At 37.4% G+C, this 12,430-nt stretch overlaps 1 protein-coding gene across 1 annotated transcript in view; it reads left to right on the top strand.

The window, feature by feature from the left end:
- Positions 1 to 12,430, top strand: part of TRHDE (thyrotropin releasing hormone degrading enzyme) — a 210,287-nt gene that overhangs the window by 164,651 nt on the left and 33,206 nt on the right. The window lies entirely within an intron of this gene.

Below are 12,430 nucleotides of genomic sequence, written 5' to 3'. Positions count from 1 at the left end.
GATCTCAGGTTATATAGTAGGCAGGAATGCTTGGCGCCTCCCCCTGGGTGGAGCATCTCCCAATGGGATGATGTAATTTTATCAGTCATGCAGTGACACTCAGTGGCCCATTAACAGAAGGTGCTTCCTGGAGGGAGGATTGGTCTGTGGAAGAGACAAAGAAAACTGCCCAATTAACAGAAGATAACTGCCCCACCTCTAACAAATGGCAAATAGAATACACACCTCCAGCTACATCTTTCAACCTAAGACAATCTATCATCTTCCTATTAAAAAAAAAAAAAAAAAAACAAAAACAATTATAATGATGCTGAAGTTATTATGATTGGCTGGCTGAGAGTATGGTAAGTTTTTAGGAAAAGCTTGGTATTTTGTATTTTCATTCTCCTTTTGCCCCAGACCAAAAAAAAAGACCAGGCCTAATACATGCTATGTTCCTCTATGATGAATAGGACTAGAAAGGCATTAAGAGACACTTAACAGGATGTTGAGGACTGGCCTTGATGTCAAAGCATCAGAATTAAGAATAAGAAAGTAGTTGGAAAAGCTCTTGCTAGGAGAGGCAATGGGAATTGAACCCTGATGCTGCAGTGTGGTGTAGCTTCTCCTGCCACATCTGGGACTTTGCTGTGACACAGCAGTGATCCTAAAACAAGCTCTGAGGGCTATCAGACTAACACAGACTCTTTCAATTTTCTGAAAAAGTCACTGTTCAAAAGGCCACCATCAGCCTAAAAGCAGCTTAGCTTTCCCTCCCCTGGCTGCAAGGTGCAGTGCAGAAAGTTGCCCCACTTTATTTTGGAGCAGTACCATAGCTGGATGTGCTGTGCTGATTCAGTGTCGTGTCCGACGCACAGTGAGCGTTTCTCCCTGCCTGTGTGACATTGCGTGATGGGGACATTAAACACGTGCACTTGTCTCTGCCTGTGACGTGAGAGAAGGTCAGTAACCTTATTGACCAGACATAGAAGTAGTACTTGGTAGTTCACATCTGATTTCTGAGAAGACTGGCTGTTTTTAACAGTAATTCAGTCCTCAGTTTTGGTCCCTTGTTGCAGTGATGTGTTTTCTTGTAGTCTACAACTATAAGCATGTATGTTTTGAGAGAGGGAAGAGAACTGTGGAATACATACTTTAATTCTAATCCCTAGCTATCATCTTTAGTGCTAAATAATGCAAAAATTAAAACATAATTTCTTAAAGTCATGCTGGTCCTTTCAAAAATTGCTTCTGATGTAAACAGTTTTTTTTACTGTCCTGTGGAGACTGTATTTCTTCAAAATACCCTGTCCTCCTTAGAAACTTCTAAAGTACTTCCTACTTGATGCAGATAATACCAAAAGGTTTTGACTGAATTTTTCCACTGTTATAATATTGTCTGTCCTAATATGATTATTTCTGTGTCATTATACAGCTAATTGATTTGTTTGTGGAACAAGTGCCACTCTTCTCTATAGTAAAATTTAATAATATTTAAAACTTGAGAAAAATGAAAGAAAGTGCTCATATAAATTGTTTTGGAATGGCACGTTTTATTTTTTTAAAGGTGTCTTTGATTTCATTCCTCTGAAATGTTTTTTATCCTTTTACTGACCAGCACAGTGATTTCTTGAAAATCAACAACATAAATGAAATGATGCTACCAAGGAATATTTAAAACTCTGTAGCTTTTAATTGCATTTTTTGGGTCCATTTTATATGGAAATGCATTCCTTCATCTTCCTTCTTGCTGTATTTTGGTTTATATAACATTCATCAAGGAGAGTTGAGTGGAATAATAACAACAAAAGAAAGTTACAATTTGTTTGTTTTTCAGATTTTTAAGCATAATTCTTGGCTGTAGTGCATGCACATACCCTTACGGTATAAAAAGCTGTATCCTTGGCAGAACATAGAATAGCACCTTGACACTCCCTCTTCCCTTCTTCTTGAAGATTCTTTATCTTTCTGTTTGCATGAGGTTTCGGTAGAATTTAAAAATTTGTTAATTCTAGTAAATGATGCTAGTAAATGTTGACTGAAAAAGCCCAGAAGCCATGAGAAGACAAACAGAACTGTGGTTCTTATCTAAGTTTAGACAGAGCAGAGGGCAAGTCTGGTAGCTCCAATAAGCAGCATCACAATAATTAACAAAAGTTTCACTGTTTCATAAGAGTGTGAATAACCTTGTCAACTTCTCATGTCTTTCTCTTTCCTTAAGATAAGGGGTCAGTTAGTGAGTATATGAGGTGGGATGCCCCCCAATTTACTTTAGGCATCACAAAGATAGACCTGTAAATGTGACATTCTCACCTTGTAGTGCACTGACAGTTAATGGAAAGAAACATACACCTGACCTCTCAAAACCACTTAACCACATAAGATAAAGTATTCACTTAATGTTAGGAGTGTTGTGTCATCCCTGGTTCTTCCTTGATGGGCTCTAAATCTTCATAAAAGATTTCTCTCATTAAACTGGTTGCCTTGGTCTAGTATTATGTGAAAGAAATAGGTCTGGTTAATGTTTAATGTTAATCAGTGTTGAATCAGATGTGACTGTGAATATCTCTTTTACTGTCATCTAAAATCACTGTTGTTGTTTCCAGTTCTGTAAGCACTGAATGAGAAAGCACAAAGTGGTGTTGTTGGTAATTGTTCTCAGGCTCCAAGGATGGATGCCTGTGTTGGAGTGCTGTCCATTGCCATGCACAGATTAAGGGCAGGTTGAGCTATACTCTCTTCAATGAAAGAGCCCCTGTAGGCTTCACAAATACGGAGAGCTGTATCAGAAATTAGCAACAAGAAAAAATGTACCTTCAGAATTTTCTGTGAACTAAGTGACTTCCATGCTGTAGATGGCCTTCATAAGTGTTCTGTCAGAATTTCCTACATCAGACCAAAACCAGGATCCTGGTGCAAATAGATAAATGATGAATTATGATGATTGTTTTCCTGTTGTTAAACAATTCTTTGTGGCTTGTTTCTTTGCAAGCTGTGAGTTCTGCTGACTCTATAAAACCCATGTCTGAGGGCAAGAGAAAAGGCAGTGCCAACCTAGTTTTCAAAATATAAATCCCAGTTATCTCCCTTCACATAAATGTATCTTTAACAGCTGCTGCATTTGATTCCAAGATTGATTCCAGAAGTAAAATATTGAAGTAAGCTAATGGTGACTCCAGATCACTTTCTCATCAGCTTTTAGAGAGAAATTAATTTAAAAAGTAAGTCTTGCTTAATCAAGTATAGTTTTTGGATCTGTAAAATCATGTCTTTAGTACCCACTATTTTATTGTTTCTTAAAAAATTGATTTCTGGCTGTGGAATCTTGACGCTGAGGAAAAAAAAAAAATCCATTCAGCTACCTGAGGCAGCACCAACCCACATAATGATTAGCTGTTCTTATTTCTGGAAAATGATAGTTAACTCATCACTAGGACTGCAGTTCATATACTTCCATAAAAAATCCAGAATTATTCTTGAAATGTCTGATGGAAATACATGTATTGCAAAACTAAATTATGGAATTGAAATGATCTTCCTTGCTCTTTCCCTTCAGAGAGATTAAGATTTCATTTCTTGTAGCATTTTAAGTCCTCCAAAATATGTGGGCTAATTGGTTCCATGTTATGCTTGTTTGTGCTACTTCAAGTTCTGTTCAGTGTAATGCCGGGAGAAGTCAAGGCATTTGAGGGTCCCTGTGAAATTCTGGGTCTGGATAATAAGTAGGTGACAAAGATAGAAATTCTCATTGCAATTAATGTACTTCAAAATGCTTCAAAATTTCAACAGCCGCATTCAGGGTTGTTGACTTTGTTTTGTTGGGCTATTCAGAAACAGTCATATAGGATCTATTTAAATTAGTCAACTGCAGTTCTACTCTAGCCTTCATCTTTACTCCTGATTGCATTTTCTAATAGTTCAACTCTGAGGAAAACAAGATGTGTTATGCAGCTCCCTTAATTAGTGCCTCTGAGTATGAGCTAAGGGAGTTATAGATCAATACTTTGTATCACGCTTGATTAATAGTGGTATAGATTTACTGTTTTAATAAATGAGGCCTCATCTGAATTATTTCAGCAGATGCCACAGTAACTCTCATTCACTGTCAGGCAAATTTTGGTGATGGTTCACTAGCAATTGATTTACATATGGTTTCCAACAGAAGTTGTTTGGTTTCTTTTGACATAAATACTCTCTCAATGGGCCAAAGTAGATGTGCCTTTTTTAGAGAAAATAGAAAGTTTCAATTATTTTAAGGTAGCCATAATTCATTCCATATGCTGCATGTCAGTCCGTATGTTTTGTGACATATCACAGCATTGGTATCTGCTTTATGTGGCCATACATATTTCAGCTAACATTTGCATGTGTTTGTAACAAGAGGAAACAAAGCAATTCCTGCAACTAAGCACACTAAAAGCCAATTCTGCTTTTGTAGTATGTGTGTAATTTGTGCATCTGATCCTGTTACATAACTAAAGGCAGTAAAGCAAATTGTACAGCACATTCCAGGAAAGTGTTGGTGCTGTTGGTGTGAGAGTGTCTTGAAATATACAAATACCTGCTGAGAATCAGGGAAGAAGTTGAAGGCTCTTCAGCATGTACTAAAAACCAATCCCGTAGATCTCACTGCAAAGTGTTTGGTGCAGAGGGAAGGTCTTGGTCTAGTCATATCCCAGCAAAATTTGCCAAAATTATTTCTGGTACTTCTGATTAATTATAGCAGTAATTGTTTTGTCCTGTAAGCTACATTAACTCTATTCTTAGCCAAACCCAGAATGAACTGTCAGGAAGACTTGACTCTGGTTTCAAGGGAGTGACAGAGTTATTTTTAGCTAATGGTGTTAACTCATTCTCTTTTTACCACATAGTCTTAGTCTCAGAGTTCAAGCTGGTCTCTGGAGTCAGCTTGGTATGGATGTATCGTTTTGCAGTGCAGCTGCCAGGGGCTGCTGTGTAGTGAGTGCAAGGGAACAGTATCTGAAATTTGTTTTGTGAGTATTAATTGAACCAGAATTATGCTGAATTATGCTGAATTACGCTTCAAAAAACACTGGAGTCTGAGGTTAAAGAAGAAGAGGAATTAATGAGTGGAGCTTGCTGAAGGCTTCTTTGCAACTTCAAGTACTGGAAACAGAGCTAAGAGCTGCAAATACAGCTTGGCTTGAGGAATATGTGTGGGTGGGGTAGGGGGAAGTTTTTGTACAGCCTCAAAACCTGTGGCATTCTTTGGGAACCCAATCTTCTCATAGCAAGCATACATCCATTCCCTGGGACTTCATATCATTTACATAGCCCTTTTTCTTCCCCACAGCTGTCTGATCAGCCCTAGTCTCTACATCCTTCAGCTGTCCTCTCAACACAAGCAGCTTTTTTGACCCCTTACCCCAGAACCTGATTACTTACCTTTCTATGGGTCTGACAGACCTGCAGTGGAAATTTCTCCCTAATGTGCAGAGCAAAAGATCCTTCTGCTACATTGGTTAAGGTAGCAAAATCAGGGCACTCTGAGAAGCTGGAGGTGCTGATCTAAATACCTTGACTTTCCTAGCATCAGCAAAGGGTATATGAATGAAGGCATAAGCCAACTTTTGTAGTTATAAAAGACAAGACTGATGCCTCACTAGCATAAAGAAAGAAGTCTGACAGGCTAGTCACTGCTTTGCCTCCTGTTTTGATCTGACTGCACCATTGCCTCTCAGAAATTATCCTACTTTTGAGCTTATAGCTGTTGACCAAGATTGTTGTCTAGAGGAGGTCTGGTCTTTGTTCATGTATGCTCTGTCTCCTGCAGTGTTGTAATAGATTAGCTCCTTCCTATCTGGCTAGAAGTGTGTTTTCCTCTATCCAGAAATCAAGCAATAAATGACAGGAAGGACTGTGTTATGACTAAAGCACAGGGACTGAAGTAACCTGGGATGCTGTTTCTGCTGTAGTCTTCCTAGGTCATCTTAGTAAAATAACTTAAATTGTTTGTGTCTTCTTCCTCTCTGCAAAGTGGAGATAAGAGAATAGGTGAGGATTTACGAGAATTTCAGAGAATCTTTTATTATAAATATGTTTATTGGGAATTGCTTTTAGAAAAGGAATATCCAATTCTGCAGATATTGTGACAAACAAAATATGGATTGTATGTGTGTGTTTTCAGGATCGGAATTCTGTGCTGTCTATATGAAATTTCTAACTTTTAAACACATATTTCACTTGGGTGACTGATATGCAAATTATAAACATTAGACCAGGCAGACAGGGAGTGTTGAAAAAGTATTCTGCATAGTAATAAACTAATTCAATTTTGATTCTGCTCAAACATGCTCTCATAGATATCATCACCTGTTGACAACTTAATGAATAGAAGAGCTGTTTCATTCTACCCTTCCCAACAAAAATCACCGAGAAAGAAAATAAATAACATTTATAATAATTGAGTCATCTGAAACTGATGTCTATTAGCCCCTGAAATAGATTCAAATTTCTTTACTTAATGTAACCCTGTGAATTACATACTTCTCAAAAATCATGGTTTCATGATGATGAAAAACATGACATACCTTATTGCATAGCCTTAATTTTTAGCAGCTAGATTATTCCTTTTCTTCTTGTATTTCTCCTTTTAAATTCATTTTTCTTTCATATGGAGAAGAAGAGGAAAGGAGAGATTGTGAACTACAATTTGAAGGAATTTTTTTACAAGCATAGAGGGGTTTAAATTTGAGGTTTTCTTCTGTTTTCAACGGAGGTGAGTAATTCAAATTAATATTAGTCTTTGCTTATGTGGCAACTCTAAAACTGTGCAAGATAATTTAAGCCACATAATACTCCGATAATTGCATTGAATTTGAACTATTCTTTGTAGGATGCTTCAAATGCACTTGTGTGGAGTTGAATGTCACTTGAAGAGTCCTTAAATATTTAGCATGGGAGAAAACATAATAAGAAGCAGGCTTCACTTCAAACTGTCTTACTCTCTGAATCTTTTAATGTTGGAGACATTGAATGCTAATTAAATGTAGTTCTTAAAATGATCTTGTAAGCCAAAAATTGCTGTTGTATTCATCAAAGAGCAGATATGCATTCCTCTCCTGTTTATGTGGAGGTCCATAGCTGGTACAGATCATAATGTCTCCATCAAGTCACTTTGGCATCTTAGAAAAATAAAGTCCTTACATGGTCCTGATGTAAAGTCAGCTCAGTCCTGGGAGGGAAGTATGAGGCAGATTATTCTTTGATACTGGAGATCACAGGGCCTTTTTTACAGATTGTCCATTTCTATGATAAAACATTCTTTCTGCAGCTTCTGTGTTTGAACATGGTACCAGTCATCTTAAGTTTTTTAAATCGTTGACTTCTAGCCCTGCTGGAGTTGAAGGGGATGTCTGTGACTACAAGAGTTAATTTCCCAGCTCTATGAGTTGCCTTGCCCAAAGCTTTTTTGACATGTCAAGGTTCAACGTACATGTTCTTTCTCAGCTATCAAGGAATTGCTGTTAAAGTACTGTGGACAAGAATATTCTGAATACATTGGTGGAGACACTAGTCCTTGATAGGCCCTGAAAAAATGAAAAAGGCAGATAAAGTTATATGTGGATGTTCATTGGTGCCAAGTTTCTCTGAGTTATTCTATTCCACACGCTTGACTGTTAAGATAAAAGAATGAATCAACTGTTAAGAATCCTAACTTGCTTTAAACTGTCTCTAGGAGTTAATGAGTATAGTCTAATTATTCATATATTGCACATGCACAGAAACAGAACTGATGTTAATCTGAGTTGCACATCTGTGTTCTGAAGAGCTGCATTTTACCCCTTCAAAATTACCCAGACAAAAAGCTAGTCATGTTTTACACATTTCTGAGAAACAGACAAGGCAGGGTGAGTTTTAAACCAGCAGCAAGTAAATCACCTCATTTCCATTGTTGCTGTAATGCAGACCAGTTTGCTGCCAGCTTGGATTTTCTAATTTTGATTTAAACACATGACTTATAATGTCTTTGTTGGGTGGTGGGACTAAAGGATTTATGGTGCCCTTGTATGTGGGACTCTCATCACTGTACGGCAACCCTGTCGTTTTTGTGACGGAGTCTGTTTGACTGCTGCTGGATTTATGATAGAAATAATTCAGAACAGAGTAATAATTTTCCCTTGGCAATTACACTACCATTTGGTACTTTGTCCCTAAGGGGAAAATGAATGTGCTAGGATCTGTCCATAAGTTCAGTGGCTCAGTGTAAAGAACAAATCAAGGTCAGAATGCAGTTGAGTACACACTGATGTTTCATAATATAATCTAGATTTTCTGCTTTTATCTGACTCATTAAAACCTCATGTAATTTAAAGATTATTTTTGATTGCCATGAAATTTTTATTGGGAATTATTTGTGAGGGATATTCCACTACCATGTTCAGTACTTTCTTTTTCTCTTCATTACCACTTTTCTCTTTAGCAATGGCTACTGTAGCAACTTCTTCAGTGTAAGCAGGATAGTACCTTGCTAAGCACTGGTGCTTATGATATTATATGATATGGTATCATAAACCACATAATACTTAAATATAAGTTCTGGAAAATCTTTTTCCACCTCTGTCCTTCCATAAAAATGATAGACCACATTTTCAATACAGTTCATCAGCAGTCTCCTTTGGCATGAAAACCTGCTGAACCAGGATGTTTATATAGAGGTAATCTGTCTAATAACTAAACCAGATCTTTTTGCCAGTCCATGTTCCTGTTCTCCTGTTCAGTTTGGCAGGCAACTGTGAAATCAGGAACTTAGATAGCAAGACAAAACTCATGTGGTGCCGTGTTTCTAACACATGTTCTTGTGTGTTGTGGTGGCTACAGAATGATTCACGTGGTGGTAAACTGATGGAGTTAGGACAGTTATGTAGAAATTGATAAAGCAATGAAGCATATCAAAATGGGATTTTTTTGGTTAAATTTTGCTTTTGTAGTCGTGTGTTTCAAATGACCCAGTATGGGGAAAGTTGGATTAGAGAGGGCTTGTAGAGGCTGTTTTTAGTCTAGGCTGCTTTCTGCATGACCCATGATGTCAGATCAAAACTCTCTAATCTGAAATACTGTTAAGAGGGATGTCTGCTTTTCATAGTTTATACTGAAGATATGTAAACCACAAATCATTTTATATATAACATGAAATAGATCTGTTGGTACTCTTCTATGAATATTTACAGGGCAAAAGAGCAGAGCTATGATATTCTTATCTCCTCATGACAGAACAGTACTGAAATAGTAGTGTTCCTAGGATATCCATTGCTAGAGGTCTATATAAAAAAATAAAAATCTGTCAGGAATGGCACTGGTATGAATCTGCTTTGGGTAGGAAGACACTAGATGAGTTCTTAAGGCTCTTTTAATTCCAGGCACTATAGATGAAATTTTGTAAGCTTTTTAACCTTGCCCTTGAGAAGTGTTTTACCTGAACATCAGTATGCTTTCAGCCACTGTTTATGTATCAACACTTATTGAAGTGAAGGGGAGACGACCATCCGATTGATGCATCGAACTCCGATTTATTGATCGATCAGTCACTTTATATAACAGTGTTAATTAACTTCATGCATATTGCAAAATCCAAGCTCACGATAGGTTAACAGAGAAAACTCTAACCACTCCTTTTGTTTTACAATACCTATGATTGTTTATTAGAAACAGAACTAGCGTTCCCACTGTGATATGAAAGGTTCCCAAAACTTCCATATCTGTTCCCAGGGTGCCATCTTTTCCCAGAGAGGATGTTTTGCTTGTTATGGGAAGACTGTCTGAGAACCTTATTGCTTATAAAGTGATGCATGAGAGAGCCTAATTGTTTATAGAAATCAAGCCTGGGAACTGCTTTTGGAACTGCTTTACAACTACCTTTTACTTTTCTCTCAACTGTATGCCTTCATGGCCTTTTTCTTTAAGCCATGCTTGAACTAAACTCTCCACAAACACTGTTTGATTAACTAATTTATCTGTTAAAATGCTTGCCAAAATTATCCCAGATTCTTCCTCTATGTAATTTTTTTAAGGAAGAGATACATGCTTGCTAAGATTCCCAGTTGGCTACTGTAGACATACCTACAAAAAACTGAGCCTGTTTCAGACTAGACATAAGATTGGACATCACAACATTTCTGTGACATTTATGCTTGTCACCTCGTTTCAGTATAGCTCATAATCAGTTCTTCCCCTAATGACAGACAATATTTCAGTTTTCCTCCTGGAAAGATGGCTAGGCTAGAAAAGAACCTTCTCTCTTAGCCCTGTCACTTATGCATTTGGACTTTGACAGGCAATATCTGATAGTAATTTTGCTGGACTTAAAGATAGCCATATGATTCATGGCTAAAAAGACACAAGAAAAATAAGGATTTCTATCATTGACCTTCCAGCGACTTTCTTGAAAGAGAGAGTAATAAGTCAAGCTGCATGTGTACAGTATGTACTAAACTTACACTCTGTAGTACTTTTGAGTGAATATTTCTAGGCAATTATGTGTCAGGGAAATTATTTTACAGTTTTGCTTTTGATGGGAAGGTTGATGTTTTTAGTTTTTTTATTATTGCTAAAATGATTGTGGAACATTTCTGTATAACATTTCCACAGATCGGTGTTTTCCAGATTTCACAGAGAGGCGTAGAACAGGCTCATTTTCTGTTCTGCCTTTTTTCCTCATTTTGGTTATTGTCCTACTCCAGAAATGCTTTTGCTGACCAGATCCTATGTAACCATCTTTGAACCTAGTTTTTTGAGCTTAGTGAAGGAGAATCCTAGAATCATGCCAGCATCGTTTGTCTGGTTTGCCACTGTTCAAGTGAGCCCAGTGCATCTTGCTGAATGCAGTATTCCCTGGGAAAGAGGAGTCTTGAAGTTTCTCTTAGGACTGGACAAGCTTTTAGTGTAAACTGAGAGTGAGACTGTACTAAAATACAGAATTTAAGAAACCAGTTGTTGGGCTTTGTGAAGATGCAGAATATTAGAGCATAGCTCTAATATTCTGTGACCACACAGTCACACTGCTTTATCGAGGTTCTGTCTTCTGCTGACCTGGTTGTCATGGTAGTCATGTTACCTCCTGGGATGCTTCCCACAGGTCCTAGATCTGTGATCTGAATTTTTGGACTTCTTATACACGATTTATACCTTTTATAGTTTAGGGTGAGAGTTTTTCTTTATATCCTATTTTCTCAACTATGAATGTAAAAATTAGCAGCCTTAGTGTTTTGGCTTTACCCTTACTAAAATCTTTCCTTTTTGGTTTTTTAGATTTTTTTTTTGAATGAAAATACTCCTCAAGTTATGAAAACTGTAGTATGTAGTTAATAATTTATAACATACACATTATATACCACTTTTTATGAAAAAGGTGAAACAATAAATGTACGTACTACCTCTTGACAGAAGCTATTTAATGCCAAATAGTCTAGGAGTGCAGTGTATTTGGAGTAAAAAGTTCATAAACGTGGCTTAGTGACTAGGGTAAAAGAATAGGGCTATCATGATTTTCTGTGGGCATCCATGAAATAAAGTAGTGGAAAGTACAAAGAACATTCTGCCAAGGCAATGTTCCTGAAGCACTTACGTTTTCTTCAGGAAAGTTGCTGTCTTAACTGCCACTGTAAAAGGATTTGAGGAATGTCTCTGCTAAAGTTCTCTCAAAGGTTCATCTTAGCATCTGGACTGCCCAGCATGTGCTGACTGAAGAGTTTAACATCAGTTGAGCAGCCATCACCACATTTCCTCTAAACCATTATCTGAAGCGATGAATTTGTTGTCATTTATTTAATAATGACAACAATCTTCCTTCATCCCCAAGAATCCTTCATCTCCCTTCATCCCCATCCCTTCTCTTACGACCAATTGGTTGATGTGGGGTTGAGAGGGTGATCCTGATGACACTGGGTGTAAGCTCTTCTAGGGTCATACCCAGAAAGGAAAGGAGGGTCAGGAATAAACAGGAAAAAAAGCTAACTTTGCCACAGTCTGTTCGTGTAAGTTGTGCAGTAGTCTCACTGAAACAATGGGAAAAGTGAGAGTCATGGGGTGAGACAGACATAATTGAATAGTCTGATAAATTTGCAAGTTAGAAGTGAGTGAGAGATGAGAGTAACAGGTGTTGTGAAGAGGATGGGTGACTATCGTCATCCAAGAATCATGATTTTGAAACTCACCAGGAAACTCCGAGCTCAGGAATAAGAGATCAATCTCTGACTTCACTCATGTCTTTATGGAGAAGCTAAGCTTAAAAAGAAATTATCTGTTTGTTTCGCAGTGTTGATTTCCTTTCTGTACTTAGTGTAGGTAAATTTAATTTCAAAACATGAACTTAAATGTCCATTAGTGCAGCTATAATAAACATCAATCTATTTATTCCCTAAGCAACATGTTTTCTAGAGCTATTTCTCTTGTTCCTTACTCCACACTTTTTAATGTAAACCACATTATCAGT

Source organism: Melospiza melodia, chromosome 4 (genome assembly GCF_035770615.1).
Source record: "Melospiza melodia melodia isolate bMelMel2 chromosome 4, bMelMel2.pri, whole genome shotgun sequence".
NCBI lineage: Eukaryota > Metazoa > Chordata > Aves > Passeriformes > Passerellidae > Melospiza > Melospiza melodia.
The sequence above is the reverse complement of the archived record's forward strand: the minus strand, read 5'-3'. Positions and strand labels throughout refer to the sequence as shown.